At 35.6% G+C, this 22,238-nt stretch overlaps 1 protein-coding gene across 2 annotated transcripts in view; it reads left to right on the top strand.

Annotated features, from left to right (window-relative positions):
• Positions 1–611: 611 nt before the first annotated feature.
• Positions 612–22,238, top strand: part of GABRA3 (gamma-aminobutyric acid type A receptor subunit alpha3) — a 247,227-nt gene continuing 225,600 nt past the window's right edge. For both annotated transcript variants that reach the window (XM_057539110.1, XM_057539108.1), the window contains exon 1: positions 612–768. The gene's annotated coding sequence lies outside the window, so the exon portion shown is untranslated. The remainder of the gene's footprint in view (positions 769–22,238) is intronic.

The raw sequence follows: 22,238 nt of genomic DNA, 5'->3' as shown, positions 1-22,238 counted from the left end.
CTTCTTAGTGGAGTGGGAATGGCAACCTCTTTGATGTAATTTTTTTTAGCTCATTATCGTCCTCAGAGATGTATGTGAACAGACAGATTTGTCAAACCTTTATTTGGAGCCTGGGCTAAGAAGGCGCGCCCAAAGGGATGTAAGGGAGACAGACCACTCATCTTCCGTCTTGGAGCAGCTAGCTAGTAAGCATCACATGTCAACTATGGTAATCCATACTTCCTTTATCCTCCTATTCGCTCTTACCCTTTTGCTCTCTTTCCCTTCCCTTTGCTCCCTCTGCTCTTCCCCTTCTCTCCGAGTTTCCCTCTATTTCTCTGCTGGATAGCTTAAAGAATAAAATACTACTTTAGTCTTTCCTAAAACAACCACAGATCCAAACCTTTGCAGCGCTGTTTTCTGAGCCCCAGCACAGCCGCGTGCTCAGCACCAAGCAGTGGTGATTCCAAAACCAGCAAAGGGGGAGGGGAAGAGGGAAGGGAGGGGGGGTGAGAGAGAGGAAGGGAGGGAGAGGGGGAGAGAGGGAGAGGGAGAGGGAGAGGCAGAGGGAGAGGGAGAGGGAGAGGGAGAGGGAGAGGGAGAGGGAGAGAGAGAGAGAGAGAGAGCGTGAGCGCGCGCAAGCTAGCGAGCAAACCAGAGAGAGAGAAGAGAGAGAGACCCAGAGAAAGAGAAGAGGAAGCCGAGCTCTGTGAGGGCTGAACGTCCAACTTGTTTCAGTTCTTTCATCCTTCTCTTCTCTTCGCTTCGGGGAAGTGACTGTGGCGCTTGGTAAGAAACATAGCTTTCCGTACTTCCCCCTCCCCCAAGCTCAGGTCTCCTTTAGTGATAGCATCTCTCCCCCGTTCTGAGAGTCTCCTTGGGTTGGCCAGCGAGGCGAGACACGCTCTGCAGCTGTGATGCTATCCTGGGTTCCCCAGTGGGTCTGGTGGAAACCCAGAGTCGGCATCTGGGCAGGGAGGCACAGGGGTAAAACCTGATTTGAGGAAGGGGGGTTGCGATGTGGTGTATGCGCTATTTGCTTCATTGTCAGTGAATTGTTTTGTTCCTCTTTGGAAGCAGATCAACATTGACCTTGCAAATTGCTTGGGGGGCCGGCAGCTGCTGCAGAAAGCCACCCAGTGGCCCCTAGCCAGAGCAGAAAGCACTGTCATGACCCCCCAGACAGCCCTAGGCACAGGGATGGGGTAATGGCTGGAGCTTCCTTTCTCCTTTAACTCTTTCTCTGCAGCTGCTTCTCATTGCTGGAAATGAGAAAGAAGGAGAATACCGTGCAGCCTCTTTCCCCATCTCCCTATTATAACTCCCCCAGATGCAAGTGAGTAGAAAGTTGTAAATAACTGTTTCCTTTGAAAGCAGGTTGAGACCTCCCCCCTTCCTTTAAGAGGCTCATTGTAGGGTTGGGCCTGAGTTCCTTCACAAACTTGGGAGGCTTCCCTTGCTTCTCTGTGGGAAGCCCCCATTGCCTGTCCTCTCCCCATTCCAGGTAGTTGAGCTGACAGGCTAGATCAGGGATTCAGATATCCCACCCCATCCTACTGGCAGGCGTGGTATTAGGTCCAGCTGTGTCCTTGGGAGGGAAGAAACACCTTATGGTTTGTTTGGAACTGGATTTCCAGTTTGCTGCTCCTCTGACTGTGGCTGCGGCTGGCATAGGCAGGAGGACTGGGGGAGGGGTGGCTGTTGGATTGAGAAAGAGAGAGAGAGAGAGAGGGAGCAGGGTGAAGAGCCAGGATTCCTGGTATGAATGGTATGATTTATTGAGGGTCAGCAGGTTCTGGATGTCTGTAGCTATGCAAGGGTTGGCTACAGCTCTTGTACTATAGCCCCTCTGAACTGTCAGGGGTAGAGATCTGGTTGCTTGATGGGGGCTTTTGTGAGTTGGCAACACTGCCATACCCATGGCACTAATTATAACACCCACAATACCAGTTGTTGAGTGCTTAAAATGTTTTGGATCTTGGGCTGAGGGTTTAATATGAATTATTTTTACATTAACCCTATGAATCAGATACTATTGTTATCCTTGGTTTACTGATGAGGAAACTGAGGCACAGAGAGGTTAAGCAATTAAATGTCCTGACTGGGAATTAAAACACAGGCAACCTGGTTCCAGAATGCATGGTCTTGACCATTAAGCACTACTGCCTCCTTGGGGAGAATTTTGCATCCTTGTATGTTAGGCAAGTGTAAGTATAGTAGGAAGGGTGCTGCTTGGCAATTTTTTTTGAAAGTAGTAGAGTCCTTTGTGTAAAGTAACAGGAACTTAAGAGTGCGGCATAGTGGAGCCAGGCCTCATCTGGGGTTCCTGGAGGGGCTGGGTTTCTTTGGACAGCCTGCTTTCCTTTGAAAAGAATGCCAGCAAAGACTTCATTTTTCCACTGTCATAGCCTCATCCATCTCACATCCAGCAAAAGACTTCTTTTGGGACCAGATCTTTTTTTTTTTTTAACATCTTTACTGGAGTATAATTGCTTTACAGTGGTGTGTTAGTTTCTGCTGTATAACAAAGTGAATCAGCTATACGTACACATATATCCCCATATCTCCTCCCTCTTGCATCTCCCTCCCACACTCCCTATCACACCCTTTTGGTGGTTACAAAGCACTGAGCTGATCTCCCTGTGCTACGCAGCTGCTTCCCACTAGCTATCTATTTTACATTTGGTAGTGTATGTCCTTGCCACTCTTTCACTTCGTCCCAGCTTACCCTTCCCCCTCCCCGTGTCCTCAAGTCCATTCTCTACATCTGCGTCTTTATTCCTGTCCTGCCCTGAGGTTCTTCAGAATCGTTGTTTTTTAGATTCCGTATATATGTGTTAGCATATGGTATTTGTTTTTCTCTTTTTGACTTACTTCACTCTGTATGACAGACTCTAGGTCCATTCACCTCATTACAAATAATTTCGTTTCTTTTTATGGCTGAGTAATATTCCATTGTATATATGTGCCACATCTTCTTTATCCATTCATCTGTCAATGGACACTTAGGTTGCTTCCATGTGGGACCAGATCTTTCTCTTATTTTCTGAGATCTTAGAGTCACCTTGTTCTGAAAATTTTAGAATACTAAAACCTTGGAACTGGAAGGATGCCTAAAGTTTATTAAGCTTTACTTCTCCAACCAGTTCTTGAATTTGTCCTAAGCATCCAATTCATTGACTAATTTCTATTTGAACTCCCTGCAGTGACAGAGAGCTCATTAGGTGGCTCTTTCTATATTTAAGCAATGCTGATTGTCAGGAAGTAATCCCCATTATAAGCCAAGATCTGTCTCCCTGTAACTTCTATTCATTGGTACGTTGGGACTATCTAGAACAAATTTGCTTCTTAATAATAGCTCCTCAGATAGTTGAAGACAGCCGTCTCTCTCCCCTCAAGGCTTGAATCTGAAGGGACCACAAGGAAGGGATCATCATTTGCCTCATTTTGGGGACTAGACTTTTATTAATATCGCCTATTATCCCATTCTCTTGTTTGTCAGCCACAAACTGGTCATACTGAGTTTTCTAAAGCAGCTTTGATATTGTATGTTCTCTTCCTTGGAAAAGCTTGCTATCTGGTATCAGGTGGACTGATGGAAACAAAAAAGGTCTCTGTTCTTTTCCTAAAAACCAGAAATCAGTGCTATTTCTTCTGAAGCCCCAGAATGTCCATATAGCAGCCAGATAATGGGCATGTAGGAAGATTTGGGAAGAAAGGGTTAGGGGCAATTATAAAGGAAACACTTGAAATCATCATGATTCAAGGTTCACAGTATATAAACGGTAGAAGAATAAATTGTTATATCAGAAAGTATCTTAGAAACAATGACATCACCGAGGGGATGGTACAGACTGGGATTGGGTGGAATAGAAGTGAGCATGCAGTGTGCTAGAGTGGAAAACTGACCTGGGTATTAGGAAAGTTGAGTTCTATTGCTAGCTCTGAAAAATTGCCATTTACCTTGGACACATGATTTTCTCTGCATGGATCTCAGCTTTTCCATCTATAAAATGATGAGGTAGACTTTATCACCAAGGGTTTCTTAGCTCTGCAATTCTCTATCTGAAGTAAATTGTAAAATCTCAGGGTTCTAAGGGACTTCAGAAATCATCTAGGCCAGTTCTTCTCAAAATTTAATCTGCAAAAGAATCCCCTGAGGATCTTGTTAAAATGTTAATTATGATTCAGAGGGTCTGGGGTGGGACCTGAGTTTTGCATTTTAACAAGCCGACAGGTAATCCTTAACCTGCTGTTCCAGTGCTTTTCAAACTATCTTGGTGAAGGATCAGTTTTTCAAATTTTTCCAGTCCATCACGGATGGTTACTTTAGTAAAATACATTAACTATGAATTACTAGAAAAATAAAAGACATACAAAATATAAGCTCACATTTTATTGTTAGATTCAACAGACATAAAATTAATTTTTTTTCAAGCTGAGTTGCTACAACATTTTTAAGTACATATTCTCAATTTCTGCACTTGTGTGTTTCTCAATTTCTGTACTTAAGTCATTGTTGCCTGGTAATAAAAGTTCATAAATAAGCACTGATCCTTGGACCACACTTTGAGCAACGCTGGTCTAGGCTACCTGCCCATCTAATTTAAGAGACCCGGATTGGGCCCAGTTGTAATTTCTAAATCATCCCTGCCAGATGATCTTTCACCCTCAGGTTAAGTATCTCCTTTGATGGAAAACTTAATATCCTCACAAAGTAGCATTACTTGGATGTTGTGACTGCAATAAAGGTTTTTTTAAAGCTTCTATAAATTCCACTCTTAGATTATATATTCCAAGCAAGTAGGGGGCTGTGTCAGTCTGGTTTATTGTAACATCAGCCACTATCCTAGTATATGGCATAGAGTAGGTGCTTAATAAATGTTTGTTAAGTTAAAGGAACAGACCGGTTGGTGTTAGTTATGCCTTTTGGGACCATATATTTATTTTTTAAAAAGGTACTTTTGTTTTCCTTCCAGCATTTTGGGGGCAATATTCATCCTATTTTACAAATTTCTTATGTTGAATAGAAGGCAAGCTCACCTGTCCCAGATAGTTACCTGGCATCGCAATTTTACTTTGAAAGGAATTATAGGAAGCCAGGAAAATATCTTTTACATTTTAAGTCCCAAGTTTTTACCTTTAACCCAGTCATTCATCAATTCAGTCGTTCAACAGCTATTTATTCAGTAATGTGGTTAGGCACCATGCAGATGTTAGAAAGATGAGGTAAACAAACATGGTACTTGCTTATTTGGAGCTTATAGTTTGATGGGGAAGAGGTCATAAATCAGATAATCACACAACTGTGTTATTTTGGTCAGCAATAAATGTTATGAAGGAAAAGTATGGGGGGTAGGGCTATGAAGGTATATAACAGAGGAAATCTGATCTAGCTTGGAGTTTAAGAAAAGCTTCCTTGAGGAAGTAATATTAAGGCCAAGTAGAGACATGGGGGTGGGTTGGGGGTGATGGAGGGGGTGGAGCAGTTTTCTAGATGAAGGGAAGAGCATGCATGAGGGCCATGAGATAAGAGAAGCATAGTGAATTTGGAAAATTGAACAAAAACTGAGGTGGCTAGAATGGGACACTGTAATGATTTTGGTCTTTATTCCAGAAACAAGGGGACTGATTAAAGGCTTTTAAGCAGGGTGACTGATATGACCTAAACCGAATACATTCAGTATAAGATTATTAAGTGCACACTATGGACCAAAGGCAATGTGGGAGATACAGACTTATTTAGGAATAGCTTCTGCCCTCCAAGATGACACAGTCAAGTAGGAGAGAGAAGATATATACAAATAACTATAATACTATGAGAATGAGATCCACACTCATAAAAGAGAGGGAAAGGGCTTCCAGCTAAGCAAGAGTTTGGGGGATGGGAAAGGTGTTCTAGGCAGAGTCCAGAAAAGCAGAAGGCATGTATTGGGAACAGTTAGTTCAGTTGCATTGGAGAATGGTAAGTATGTAATAAATGTTTTGTGAGATAGTTGGAGGGCTTGACTATAAATAATATTGAATGCTAGCTTGGAAAATTAGGACTATGCTCTATATGTAGTGGAGAGGCAACACCCTCATTTTATGTATGAGCAAACTGATCCTGGGAGGTGGAGTGACTCGATTTGACTGAGGTCACGCAGGTAATGCTACTGCTATAGCCCGCCAAGAGGTACTGGGTACAGTTGGAAAAAAAATATGGGATTGGAGCTCTGGAAAGAAGTTAGCTGGAGAGAGTGATTTGAGAGTCATTGGTAAAGAAGCAGTACTTGAAGTAGAAAGAAGGAGTCTAAGAATTTCTTCTTTGGGGAATGCTTCTCTTTAGGATATAGGAAAACAAAGATGAGCTTGTGTGAAGGCTACAAAGGAGGAGAGGTCAGACGTGGAAGGAAAATTAGGAGACTACAGTATTATGAAATAGCCAAGAGAGGAGAGGCCTCATTCATTGATTGGACAAATATTTAGTATATACATATGATTGACTAAAGATGGAGCATATAATAGTGAGCAAAATAGACATGGTCGTTGTCTCCTTGGGGCTCATGGGTTAGATGTGGAGATAGATATTATTCTACAAACTGTTGAGCTATATAATTATAAATTGCAATTAGTGTGTAGAGGAAAATGTACTGCTTTAAGAATGAAGGTGTGGTCAACATTGTTAGACTTTTCACCAAAGTTGAGTACTGAAAAATGACACCCAGTACTAACAGTCCTCCCCCACTTTGATGCTCACAGTGCTTACTAACAGTTAATATTGGGTGATGCATATCCCTTTTGCAGATGTTCAACAGATGATAGTGCTGTAAGGAAAGGTTATATGTCATGTTGCTTAACTGAAACTCTCAATGAGCTGGTACTCTTCCCAGATCCCCCAACTTTCCCCATTCAACAAATTAGAGAAAGAGGCACTTGATAAGAAAAAAAATTATGAAGAATTAGATATTAAAGATCTCTCTTAAAATAGGATTTCGGATAGCCTAGTCTAGATTCTAGCCCTGGCATGGATGCTGACTTAGGTTCTTGCGACAAATCACTTGTCTTGTTTGGGTCTCAGTTTTCATAACTGTAAAATGAGGAGGGTTGGATTAGACCTGGATGATTTATAAAGACCCTCCCAGCTGTAAGTTTCTATGATTCATGCTCTATTCTATACTACATTCTCATGGTCCTGTGTAGGTAGTTCAGGCTCAGTCACTTATTTAAACAACACTAAGGATTTTATATGGAATTCGGAAGGTTGCTAATTTTGGTGGAATAATTCACATGGTTTGGAAGAGTTCACAGGAAGGCCCTTTCCTTGTTCCATTCATGAGATTGCTGAAATCATGACTGTCCTGATAGTTAAGGAAAGAAATGACTGTATTCTAAAATCTGTAGTAAATCTGGGTATTGGATGATATTTCCACTATTGCTGGTTTGAAATAAACTAAGAGCACTGAAAAAAAAATGGTACAGGATACTGTGAAATAGAGGCAAGGTGATTATCTCATGTTCTTAAATGTAATGGTCCAGGCAGTCTCTTCCTAGGGGGAACATATATGGTGAAGGGAAATATTGGTTGGTAATAGAAAAACATTTTTTATATTTCAAACATGATTTTTAAAGTATTGATGTTTGTACACAGTATGTCTCCTCACCATACACAGAAGGAAGAATAAAAACCTCCAGGATGTGTATTTTGAAGGGTGCTTTTTCTCTTTAAAAATGATTTCTTAAAAGAAATCAAGTATTACATAGATTTTTTGAAGGGAAGGGGAGGTGGATGGGGATGGAATTATGTAAGTGATCATAGCATAAAATAACTTTTTAAAATAGTACAAGAGGAGCTCATATGACATATATTTTGAGTATTTTCTATATGAGATACTTCAATTTTCAGTATCACCCTTAATACATAATATCCAAATCTGGACCCAGTACTCAAGGCATGGCTGACCAGCACCACCATTAAAAACATTTTGCACATTTATTAATCTACCTTAAGTCTGTAATATCTACCCTTAAACTGCTTTTTTTCTGGATATAATAATAAAACAGCCTCATAATAGAAAATTTGGAAAATGGAGAGAAATTAACACAAATCACCTCTGAATACCTAGCCCAAAGATAACTTGCTCTACCTCCTTCCAGATGTTTCCATGTTTATATAATTGGGATCGTACCTTATATGTACTATTTTATATGTGGCTTCTCCATTGGTATCATATTGTGAACATTTCTGCATGTGATTCAACAGCCTTCAAACAATTTTTAACAGCTACTGTACATAATTTTCAGTTGTACAATTTATACCAAAATTATTTAACAGATCCCATATTGGTCATTTAAATTATTTTCAATTGTAAGTTATTGTGAATAGCCCTGCAATGCATACCTTTCTACATAAATCTTTGGTTCTTTGAACCTCACCTCATTCAGGTCTTTATTCAATGTCACCTCTGCGTGGTCTTCTATAACAACTGTACATAAAAATGCAAACCCTTCTCCCTTAAAACTTACTATTTTCTTTTCTTGCCTTATTTTTTTCTCTCTGGTCTGTATCATCACCTAACAAACTACATATTTTATTTATTTACTATCTTAATCCTTGTTTTAAAATGTAAGCCCTTCAAGTACAGGGATTCTTTTTTTCTATTTTGTGTATTGTTGTATCTCCCAGTACCTAGAACAATGTCTGACACATTGTAGATTCTTACTAAATACTTGTTGAATGGATGATTTTCTTAAGACGGGTTTTTATAACGGGCATTACTGTGCCTAAGGATGTTAAATTTTTAAAGGTTCTTGATATATGTGTGAAGTTGTCCCACTGTATAAAATGGCCAATTTCTGCTAGTAACCCTATGCCAGTACTGGGTATTATTATTCTTTAAAAATCTTTGCCTATCAGACAGAGTCAAAATGGTATCTTATAATTTTAATATGTTTCTTTTATTATAGTGAGCATGGATACTTTCTTGTGTTTCTTGGTCACTTTGTTACCTTCCTATGAACATATATTCATGACCTGTGTACATTTTTCTTTTGAGAACTTAAGTGTTTCTTATTCATTTGTGTGGACAGTGTATACATTTAGTAGACATTAGACCTTTCTTCTGTGGTATATGTGGAATATATTTTCCAAGTTTGTGTTTTAAATTAACTTTTATGTACAAATTAACTTTTATGTAATTATTTATGTCTCTCTCTCTCATTTGTAATTGTTTCTGATAAGTTAATGTTTAAGAAGTTTTTCCTCATCCAAAAGGGAATAAGTGCTTAAATGGATTGTGTTTTCATTTTTATTGCTTATGTTTAATTGTTTAATCCCCCTGGAATTTATTGTGGTGTGAGGTAATTTTCTAAATTGTTTTCCTCTTCAACTGTTTCACAATACCAAATATTTAATAAATCATTCTTTCCCACCGTTGTGTGATGCCACATTTAATATATACAAATTGTTATATATAGTAGGTTCTCTTTGGGTTTTACCTGTTTTTTTCTTCTAGTTTGTCTCTTCTTGTCCTAGTTGCAAAGTTTAAATCTTATTGCAGTTGCAATTTTTATTACCTCAGTCCTACTTACTGTGTGGTCTCTAAGCCTCAATTTGTCTAACTGTATAGAGTGTATAATAGCAGTAACATTTATTTTATGCTTTTAATTTTGTGAAGGGGATCTCTCTATCATTTCTGCTAATTGATTATGGCTGGTATACAGGGAAGATGCTATTTATAATTTTAACTTATTTCTTCACTTTGCTCAAATTTATTATTATAAATTTTATTTACATGTTTATTTTCTTTTATTTTTTAATTTTGAAGAATTTAAAATATTTACAGGGAAACTCAGAGAAGTATCTAAAACAATGAGCAAATAACCACATATACACTGCTCAGAATGAACAAGTCTCAGCATTTTGTCATTTCTGCTTCAGATATGTCTTAATGAAATAATGAAATAAATAAAACATTATAGATAAACTTTATCTTCCCTTTGAGTCTAGGCCCAGCTTCATTTCATTCTACATCCTTCCAAAACATAACATGCAGAGCCACCCACATTTGCTTATTTTTCTGTTTGGTCGCTTTTTACTAACTGATTTGTAAGAATTCTTATATATTCTGAATACTAATTATTTGTCAGTTATATATGTTGCATATATCTGCCTCTAGTATGTCACCTTGGCTTTCTATTTTGTTTATGAGGGCCTTTATAATATAGAAGTTTTAGATTTTCATTATAAAGTTATCAATCTTTTCCTTCATGAATTGTGATTTTTGTGTCATATTTTCTTATCCCATGATTAAAAAAGATTTTCTCCAAATGTTCTTTAAAATTAAAAAAAAATGTGCTTTACACTTACTTTTTAAAACCATCTGGATTTTACTTTTACATGTGATGTGAAATATGGGTTGATTTTTTTCTATGTAAAATACCATTTGTTTCAATATAATTTATACACAACTGGTTTAGAATGCAGAGTCCATCATATAACTAATTTCCATAGATACTTGTATCTATTTCTAGGCTGTCTGCATGCTCCATTAATCCATTTGTCTACAGTTGTGCTGTTTTAATTATGAATGCTTTATAATCAATGTTGATATTTGTAAGGTCAAGTTATTTTTCACTCTCTGCAGTTACCCATACCCACACCACTTTTCATGTTCTTTCTGAATTGTCTTATTTTTGGCCCTTTGGTCCCTTTAACTTAATTTTTAAAATAAGATATTCAAATTCCAATAAAATCATGCTGATTTTTCTTGAAATTTTATTGAATATGTAGAATGATTTGGAAAAGAATTGACATCTTTTTGATAAAGAGATTTACTATTTATGAATATTGTATCCTAGTATTATTTAAAGTCTATTTTTATAATCTTTGATAGAGATTTGTAATTACAAATACTCTTACATATAAGATATAGTCTCAGGCACCTTTAATTTTTCTACTCAGATTTATTAAGACATACTTCACATGAAATAAAATTTACCCTTGAAAGTATACAATTCAAAGAAATTTGACAAATGTATATGATCATTTAAGCATGACCACCACCACAATAAAGATACAGAAAATTTCCCTCACGTCAAAAGGCTCAGTTGTGCCCATTTGCAGGCAATTATCTCCCACCACCTACAACCCTGGAAAAACTTTGATCTGTCTTTATAGTTTTGCTTCTTCTATAATATCATATAAATGGAATCATATAGTATGTAGTCTTTTGTATCTGGCTTCTTTCACTTAGCGCATGTTTTTAATTTCATCCATGTTATTGTATGTATCAGCAGTTTGTTCTTTTTTTTTAAACATCTTTATTGGAGTATAATTCCTTTACAGTGGTGTGTTAGTTTCTGCTTTATAACAAAGTGAATCAGCTATACATATACATGTATCCCCATATCTCCTCTCTCTTGCGTCTCCCTCCCATCCTCCCTATCCCACCCCTCTGGTGGTCACAAAGCACCGAGCTGATCTCCCTGTGCTATGCGGCTGCTTCCCACTAGCTATTTTACATTTGGCAGTATATATAAGTCCATGCCACTCTCTCACTTTATCCCAGCTTACCCTTCCCCCTCCCCATGTCCTCAAGTCCATTCTCTACATCTGCATCTTTATTCCTGTCCTGCTCCGAGGTTCTTCAGAACCATTTTTTTTCCCCTTAGATTCCATATATACGTGTTAGCGTACGGTATTTGTTTTTCTCTTTCTGACTTACTTCACTCTGTATGACACACTCTAGGTCCATCCACCTCACTACAAATAACTCAATTTCATTTATTTTTATGGCTGAGTAATATTCCATTGTATATATGAGCCACATCTTCTTTATCCATTCATCTATCAATGGGCACTTAGGTTGCTTCCATGTCCTGGCTATTGTAAATAGAGCTGCAATGAACATCGTGGTACAAAACTCTTTTTTTTTTTTTTTTTTTTTTTTTTTTTTTTTCACACACACACACTGTATTTTATTTTTACAAGAGATAGATAGACTGACACCAAGCATTGTACATGGATGACCACAACAAAAGCAACAATGATTGCAATTACCAAACATGAAACACACTTATACTATGTCATAACATTGACATTCAGTCCAGTAATCCTCCACTGTAACAGCTCCTTTACTTTCCAGTGAAAATTGATTTGTATATTCTTTTCCTCTGAGTCCTTGTGGAATTTTTTTTTTTTTTTTAATTCAGACAGAAAGTCACAAAAATTATACTCATCCTCATCAGTTCACTCAGTCCCATGTAATTAATTTCTTTTTTTTCATCTTGATCTTTTGTTAGCACTTTTATGAGTTCATCAGTTTTTCATTAGAGTTCTGAAAATGCTTATTCATTCAGTTCAGCAGTACAGTCAGTTACCAGAAACCTGTACTTGTCAGAGTCTTTTCCATGAATTTCTTGAAGATGAAACTCTTTTATAGGAACATATTTGCAAAATCATCAGAGTACACCCAGAACTGTCTGTAAATGACAAAAGACTTAAAAATGACCATGGTTAAAGATTTGATGAAAGTTCATAATAATGCAGTTGACAAGAAAATTAGTTATTTCTGAGATATACATTTTAAAGTAATAACTAGGATTATTACTTATAACATTATACCAGAACATATAAGATTTTTAGACGTTTCCTGTAATGTCTGAAACATTTATATTAACATATTTCCATACATATTTCCATACAAATACAAATATAAGATTTTTAGAAATTTCATGTAATGTCTGAAACATTTATATTAACATATTTCCATACATATTTCCATACAAATACAAATATAAGATTTTTAGAAATTTCATGTAATGTCTGAAACATTTATATTAACATATTTCCATACATATTTCCATACAAATACAAATATAAGATTTTTAGAAATTTCATGTAATGTCTGAAACATTTATATTAACATATTTCCATACATATTTCCATACAAATACAAATATAAGATTTTTAGAAATTTCATGTAATGTCTGAAACATTTATATTAACATATCTCCATACATATTTCCATACAAATACAGATATAAGATTTTTAGAAATTTCATGTAATGTCTGAAACATTTATATTAACATATCTCCATACATATTTCCATACAAATACAAATATAAGATTTTTAGAAATTTCATGTAATGTCTGAAACATTTATATTAACATATCTCAAAACTCTTTTTAAATTATGGTGTTCTCAGGGTATATGCCCGGTAGTGGGATTGCTGGGTCATATGGTAGTTCTATTTTTAGTTTTTTAAGGAACATCCGTACTGTTCTCCATAGTGACTGTATCAATTTACATTCCCACCAACAGTGCAAGAGGCTTCCCTTTTCTCCACACCCTCTCCAGCATTTATTGTTTGTAGATTTTTTGATGATGGCCATTCTGACTGGTGTGAGGTGATACCTCATTCCAGTTTTGATTTGCATTTCTCTAATGATTAGTGATGTTGAACATTCTTTTATGTGTTTGTTGGCAATCTGTATATCTTCTTTGGAGAAATGTCTATTTAGGTCTTCTGCCCATTTTTGGATTGGGTGGTTTGCTTTTTTGATATTCAGTTGCATTAGCTGCTTGTAAATTTTGGAGGTTAATCCTTTCTCAGTTGCTTCATTTGCAAATATTTTCTGCCATTCCGAGGGTTCTCTTTTCATTTTGTTAATGGTCTCCTTTGCTGTGCAAAAGCTTTTAAGTTTCATTGGGTCCCATTTGTTTATTTTTGTTTTTATTTCAATTAATCTAGGAGGTTGGGTCAAAAAGGATCTTGCTGTGATTTATGTCATAGAGTGCTCTGCCTATGTTTTCCTCTAAGAGTTTGATAGTGTCTGGCCTTACATTTAGGTCTTTAATCTATTTTGAGTTTACTTTTGTGTATGGTTTTAGGGAGTGTTCTAATTTCATTCTTTTACAAGTAGCTGTCTAGTTTTCCCAGCACCATTTATTGAAGAGGCTGTCTTTCCTCCATTGTATATTCCTGCCTCCTTTATGAAAGATAAGGTGACCATATGTGCGTGGGTTTATCTCTGGGCTTTCTATCCTGTTCCATTGATCTATATTTCTGTTTTTGTGCCAGTACCATACTGTATTGATTACTGTAGCTTTGTAGTATAGTCTGAAGTCAGGGAGCCTGATTCCTCCAGCTCCATTTTTGTTTCTCAAGTTTGCTTTGGTTACTCGGGGTCTTTTGTTTTTCCATACAAATTGTGAAATTTTTTGTTCTAGTTCTGTGAAAAATGCCATTGATAGTTTGATAGGGATTGTATTGAATCTGTAGATTGCTTTGGGTAGTATAGTCATTTTCACAGTGTTGATTCTTCCAATCCAAGAACATCATATATCACTCCATCTGTTTGTATCATCTTTAATTTCTTTCATCAATATCCTATAGTTTTCTGCATACAGGTCTTTTGTCTCCTTAGGTAGGTTTATTCCTAGGTATTTTATTCTTTTTGTTGCACTGGTAAATGGGAGTGTTTCCTTAATTTCTCTTTCAGATTTTTCATCATTAGTGTATAGGAATGCAAGAGATTTCTGTGCATTAATTTTGTATCCTGCTACTTTACCAAATTCATTGATTAGCTCTAGTAGTTTTCCGGTAGCATCTTTAGGATTCTCTATGTATAGTATCATGTCATCTGCAAACAGTGACAGCTTTACTTCTTCTTTTCTGATTTGGATTTCTTTTATTTCTTTTTCTTCTCTGATTGCTGTGGCTATAACTTCCAAAACTATGTTGAATAATAGTGGTGAAAGTGGGCAACCTTGTCTAGTTCCTGATCTTAGTGGAAATGGCTTTAGTTTTTCTCCATTGAGAATGATGTTGGCTGTGGGTTTGTCATATATGGCCTTTATTATGTTGAGATAAGTTCCCTCTATGCATACTTTCTGGAGGGATTTATCATAAATGGGTGTTGAATTTTGTCAAAAGATTTTCTGCATCTATTGAGATGATCATATGGTTTTTATTCTTCAGTTTGTTAATATGGTGTATCACATTGTTCGATTTGCATATATTGAAGAATCCTTGCATTCCTGGGATAAACCCCACTTGATCATGGTGTATGATCCTTTTAATGTGCTGTTGGATTCTGTTTGCTAATTTGTTGAGGATTTTTGCATCTATGTTCATCAGTGATATTGGCCTGTAGTTTTCTTTCTTTGTGACATCTTTGGTTTTGGTATCAGGGTGATGGTAGCCTCATAGAATGAATTTGGGAGTGTTCCTCCCTCTGCTATATTTTGGAAGACCTTGAGAAGTATAGCTCTTCTCTAAATGTTTGATAGAATTTGCCTGTGAAGCCATCTGGTCCTGGGCTTTTGTTTGTTGGAAGATTTTTAATCACAGTCTCAATTTCAGTGCCTGTGATTGGTCTGTTTATATTTTCTCTTTCTTCCTGGTTCAGTCTTGGAAGTTTGTGTATTTGTAAGAATTTGTCCATTTCTTCCAAGTTGTCCATTTTATTGGCATATAGTTTCTTGTAGTACTCTCTCATGATCCTCTGTATTTCTGCAGTGTCAGTTGTTACTTCTCCTTTTTCATTTCTAATTCTATTGATTTGAGTCTTCTCCCTTTTTTTCTTGATGAGTCTGGCTAATGGGTTATCAATTTTGTTTATCTTCTCAAAGAACCAGATTTTAGTTTTATTGATCTTTGCTATTGTTTTCTTCATTCCTTAGCAGTTTGTTCTTTATTATTTTTGAGTCGTGTACCCATTCACTAGTTGATGGACATTTGGGTTTTTTCTACATTTTGGCTATGATAAGTAATGCTGTTGTAAATGTTCTTGTACAATTTTTTGTTTGTACATATATTTACATTTAAATTCCCTATGGCGGGAATTTCTGGGTTATATAGGAATTGAATGTCTGAATTTATAATAAACTGTCAAACTGTTCTTCAAAGTAGCTATACTACTTTGTATTCCCACTAGAGAGTCCTAGTTGCTCAATATCCCCACCAACACTTGGCATTTTCAGTCTTTTTTATTTAATAAACTTTACTTTTAGAAAAGTTTTAGGTTTATGAAAAAACTAAAGAAAAAGTATGGAGGGTTACTTTATACCCCCCTCACTTTCCCTTTTTACTAACATCTTGCATTAATGTGGTACATTTGTTACAGTTGATGAACTGACATTGATATAATCATTAACTGAAGTCCATAGTTTGAATTTGGGCTCATTCTTTGTGTTCCTTATTCATATGAATTTTGACAAATATATGTCATGTATTATAGTATCATACAGAACATTTCACTGCCCTAAATATCCTCTCTGTTCCACCTATTCATCCCTCCCTGTCTCCTGAACCCCTGGCAACCACTGATCTTTTTACTGTCTCTATAGCATTGCCTTTTCCAGAATGTGATATAGTTGGAACCTTATAGTATATAGCCTTTTCATACTGGCTTCTTTCACTTAGCAATGTGTATTTAAGGATCTTCCATGTATTTTCAAGGCTTTATAGCTCATTTCTCTTTATTGAAAAATAATATTCCATTGTCCAGATGTACCACAGTCTTTTTTTCCCATTTACCATAGAAGGACATTGTGGTTGCTTCCATGTTTTGGCAGTTATGAATGAAGCTGCTATAAACATCTGTGTGTAGGTTTTTGTGCAGATATGTTTTCAGCTCATTTGGGTAAATACTAAGGGGCACAACTGTTGGATCACATGGTAAGACTATGTTTAGCTTTGTAGGAAACTGCCAAACTGTCTTCCAAAGTGGCTGCACCATTTTGCATTCCCACCAGCAATGAATGAGAGTTCCTGTCACTCCATATTTTCATCAGCAGTTGATGTTGTCAGTGTTTTGTTTAGCTGCTCTAATAGTTTTGTAGTGGTATCTCATTGTTTTACTTTGCAGTTCCCTAGTGACATATGAGTTGAATATCTTTTCATATGCTTATTTGCCATTCATATATATTCTTTGCTGAGGTGTCTGTTCAGATCTTTTGCCTATTTATAACTGGGTTGTTTGATTTCTTATTTTTGAATTTTAAGAGTTCTTAGAATATTTTGGATACAAATTCTTTATCATATATGTGTTTTACCAACATTTTCTCCCAGTCAATGTCTTGTGTTTTCATTCTCTTAACAGTGCCTTTCTCAAAGCAAACATTTTTTATTTTAATGAAATCCAATTTATCATTTTTCCTTTCATGGATCATGCTTTTGGTATTAAATCTAAAAACTCATCACCAAAACAAAGGTCACCTAGATTTTCTCCTATGTTATCTTCTAGAAATTTTACATTTATGTCTGTGATCCATTTTGAATTAATTTTTATGAAAGGTGTAAAGTCTGGGTCTAGATTCATTTTTGTGTTTGTGGATATCAAGTTGCCCAGCACCATTTATTGAAAAGAGTATTCTTTTTCCAGTGAATTGCCTTTGCTCATTTGTCAGAGATCAGTTGACTATATTTGTGAATCTATTTCTGGGCTCTCTATTCTTTTCCATTGATCTATTTGTATATTCTCTCACCAATACCAGATTCTCTTGATTACTATAGCTTTATAGTAATTCTTGCCATTGTGTTGAGTCAGTCCTTTGATTGTATTCCTCTTCAGTATTCCTCTTCTTCAGTATTGCTTGACTATTCTGGGCCTTTTGCCTTTCCACATAAACTTTAGAATTAGTTTGTTGATATCCACAAAATAACTTGCTGGGATTTTGATTGGGATTGTGCCAAATCTATAGATCAAGTTGGCAAGAACTGAAGTGAACTTAACAATATTATATCTTCCTATCCATGAACATGTAATATCTCTCCATTTATTTAGATCTTCTTTGATTTCTTTCATCAAAGTTTTGTGGTTTCCTCATATAGATCTTATACGTATTTTTAAAAAATTTTATACCTATTTCATCTTTTGGTATTAATGTAAATAGTGCTGTTTTTAATTTCAAATTTCAATTCTTCATTGCTGGTATATAAGGAATTGACTTTTGTATATTAACTTTATATCTTGCCTCATCAGTCTTTTAATTTTAGCCATTCTAGTGAGTGTGTAGTGGTAGCTCATTGTGGTTTAATTTGCAGAACCCTATGACTCATGATACTGAACACCTTTTCATATGCTTTTTGGCCATCTCTATATCTTCTTTGGAGAAATGTCTATTCAAATTATTTGCCCAATTTAAAATTGGGATGTTTATACTCCTATTATTGAGTTGTATGATATATATATATATATATATATATATATATATATATATATACACACACACATATATATATGACAATCCTTTAAAATATGTGTTCTGAAAATATTTTCTCCCATTATGTGACTTGTCTTTTTATTTTCTACATGACTTTTCTATATGACTTTGACTTTTTGTATTCTGAGAAGTCTTTGCCTTAACTAGGTTCATAATCATCCTCTCATTTGTTTTCTTCCAGAATTTTATAGTTTTAGTTCTTTGATTTATGTCTTTGATGCATGTTTAGATGATTTTTGTCTTTGGAGCAAGGTAAAGTTTGTTTTTGTAGTTTTCATTATATAGGTTTGAATATATTTTGTTAACCTTATTCTAAGTATTATACTTTTATGGTATTATAAATGACACATTTTTCAACTTTTTAAGTATTTATTTAACTAGTTGATTTACAATACTGTGTTAGTTTCAGTTGTACAGCTTCAGATTTTTTCCATTATAGTTTATTAAAAGATACTGAATATAGTTCCATGTACTATACAGTAAATCCTTGTTGTTTATCCGTTTTATATGTAGTGGTGTGTATCTGTCAATCCCATATGCCTAACTTATCCCTCCCCCTCCCCTTTCCCCTTTGGTAACCATACTTTGTTTTCTATCTCTGTTAGTCTGTTTCTGTTTTGTAGATAAGTTCATTTGTATCAATATTTTAGATTCCACATGTAAGTGATATCATATGATATTTGTCTTTCTCTGTCTGACTTATTTCACTTAGTATGATAATCTCTAGGTTCATCCATGTTTCTGCAAATGGCATTATTTCATTCTTTTTATGGCTGAGTGGTATTCCATTGTGTATATATACCACATCTTCTTTATCTGTTCATCTGTTGATGGAAATTTAGGTTGCTTCCATGTCTTGGCTATTGTAAATAGTGTGGCTATGAACACTGGGGTGCATGTGTCTTTTTGAATTGGAGTTTTCTCTGGATATATGCCCAGGAGTGGGATTGCAGAATCAAAAGGTAGCTCTATTTTTAGTTTATAAGGACCCTCCATACTGTTTCATAGTGGCTGCACCGATTTACATTCCCACCATCAGTGTAGGAAGATCCCTTTTCTCTACACTCTCTCTAGCATTTATTCTTTGCAGACTTTTTGATGATGGCCACACATTCTGACCCATGTGAGGTGATACCTCATTGTAGTTTTGATTTGCATTTCTCTAATAAGAAGCAATGTGGAACATCTTTTCATGTGCCTATTAGCCATCTGTGTGTCTTTGGAGAAATGTCTATTTAGGTCTTCTGCCCAATTTTTGATTGGGTTGTTTGTTATTTTTGATATTGAGTTGTATAGCTGTCTGTATATTTTGGAAATGAAGCCCTTGTTGGTCTCATCATTTGCAAATATTTTCTCCCAATCCATAGATTGTCTTTTCATTTTCTTTGTGGTCTCTTTTGCTCTGCAAAAGCTTATAAGTTTGATTAGCTCCCATTTGTTTATTTTTGCTTTTATTTCTTTTGCCTTGGGAGACTGATCTAAGAAAACATTGCTACGATTTATGCCCAAGAACATTTTGCCTATGTTCTCTTCAAGAAGTTTTATGGTATCATGTCTTATATTTAAGTCTTTAAGCCATTTTGAGTTTATCTTTGTTATGGTGTAAGGGAGTATCCTAACTACATAGATTTACATGCAGCTGTCCAGCTTTTCCAACACCACTTGCTGAAGAGACTATCTTTTCTCCATCATATATTCTTGCCTCCTTTGTTGAAGATTAATTGACTGTAGGTATGTGGGTTTATGTCTGGGCTTTCTATTCTGTTCCATTGATCTATGTGTCTGTTTTTGCACCAATACCATGCTATTTTGGTTACTGTAGCTTTGTAGTATTCTCTAAAGTCTGGGAGGGTTACACCTCCCACTTTGTTCTTTTCCCTCAGAATTGCTTTGGCAATTCTGAGTCTTTTGTGTTTCCATATAAATTTTATGATTATTTGTTCTAACTCTGTGAAAAATACCATGGGTAATTTGATAGGGATCACATTAAATCTGTAGATAGCTTTGGGTAGTATGGCCATTTAAACAATATTAATTCTTCCAATCTAAGAACATGGGATGTCTTTCCATTTCTTTGTATCATCTCCAATTTCCTTTCTCTGTTTTATAGTTCTCAGTGTATAGGTCTTTCACATCCTTTGTTAGGTTTATTCCTAGGTATTTTTTTGACACGATTTTAAATGGGATCGTTTTTTACTTTCTCTTTCTGATATTTGATTGTTTGTGTAAATAAATGCAACAGATTTCTATATATTGATCTTTTATCCTGCTACCTTGCTGAATTCATTTATTAGTTCTAATAGTTTTTATGTGGAGTCTTTAGGGTTTTCTATATAGGATATCATGCCATCTGCATACAATGACAATTTTACCTCTTCTCTTTCAATTTGGATACCATTTATTTATTTTTCTTGTCTGATTGCTGTGACTAGGACTTCCAGTACTATGTTGAATAGAAGTGGTGAGAGTGGGCATTCTTGTTTTGTTCCAGAATTTAGTGGGAAGTCTCAGCTTATCACTATTGAGTGTTATACTGACTGTGGGCTTGTCATAAATGGCTTTTATTATGTTGAGATATGTTTCCTCTATACCCATTTTGGTGAGAGTTTTTATCATGAATGGATGTTGAATTTTATCAAATGCTCTTTCTGCATCTATTGAGATGATCGTGTGTTTTTTGTCTTTTCTTTTGTTGATGTGGCATATCACATTGATTGATTTGTGTATGTTGAACCATCCTTGTGACCCTGAAATGCATCCAACTTGATCAAGGTGTATGATATTTTTATGTATTGTTGGATTCAATTTGCTAATATTTTGCTAACAATTTTTGTATCTATGTTCATCAAAGATATTGGCCTGCAATTTTCTTTTTTGGTAGTGTCTTTGTCTGGTTTTGGTATCAGGGTGATGGTGGCTTCATAGAATATCTTTGGGCGTGTTCCTTTCTCTTCAGTCTTTTGGAAGAGTTTGAGAAGGATTGGTATGAGTTCCTCTTTGTATGTTTTGTAGAATTCCCCAGTGAAGCCATCTGGTCCTTTTGTTTGAAGGGAGGTGTTTTTTTTATTTTGTTTTGTTTTATTTTACAAATTCTATTTCACTTCCAGTGATAGGTCTGCTTAAATTACCTGTTTCTTCTTGATTCAGTTTTGGCAGGCTGTATGTTTGTAGAAACTTATCCATTTCTTCTAGGCTGTCTATTTTGTTGTTATGTAACTGTTCATAGTAATTTCCTATGATGTTTTGAATTTCTGTGGTATTGGTTTTGTTTCTCCTCTTTCATTTCTTAATTTGTTTATTTGTGTCCTCTCTCTTTTCTTGTTGGTAAGCCTGGCCAGAGGTTTATTGATCTTGTTTAACCTTTCAATAAACCAGCTCTTGACTCTATTAATTTTTTCTATTGTTTTATTTTTTCAAAAAATTTTTATTTTTAAAATTTGTATTGGAGTATATTTTGCTTTACAATGTTGTGTTAGTTTCTGCTGTATAACAAAGTGAATCAGTTAAATGTATACATATATCCCCTCTTTTATAGATTTCCTTCCCATTTAGGTCACCACAGAGCACTAAGTAGAGTTCCCTGTGCTGTACAGTATATTCTCATTAGTTACCTATTCTATACATAGTAGTGTATATATGTCAATCCAAATCTCCCAGTTCATCCCACACCCCCTTCCCTCCTTGGTATCCATAAGTTTGTTCTCTACATCTGTGTCTCTATTTCTGCTTTGCAAATAAGTTCATCTGTACATTTTTCTAGATTCCACATATAAACAATATTATATGATATTTGTTTTTCTCTTTCTGACTTCTTTCACCCTGTATGACAGTCTCTAGGTCTATACATGTTCTGCAAATGGCATTTTGTTCCTTTTTATGGCTGAGTAATATTCCATTGTATATATATACCATATCTTCTTTATCCATTTATCTGTCGATGGACACTTAGGTTGCTTCCATGTCCTGGCTATTGTGAATAGTGCTGCAGAGAACGTTGGGGTGCATGTATCTTTTCAAATTATGGTTTACTCCAGATATATGCCCAG

The sequence above is a fragment of the Balaenoptera acutorostrata genome, chromosome X, assembly GCF_949987535.1.
Source record: "Balaenoptera acutorostrata chromosome X, mBalAcu1.1, whole genome shotgun sequence".
Classification (NCBI taxonomy): domain Eukaryota; kingdom Metazoa; phylum Chordata; class Mammalia; order Artiodactyla; family Balaenopteridae; genus Balaenoptera; species Balaenoptera acutorostrata.
This window is presented reverse-complemented; position numbering and strand designations above follow the sequence as displayed.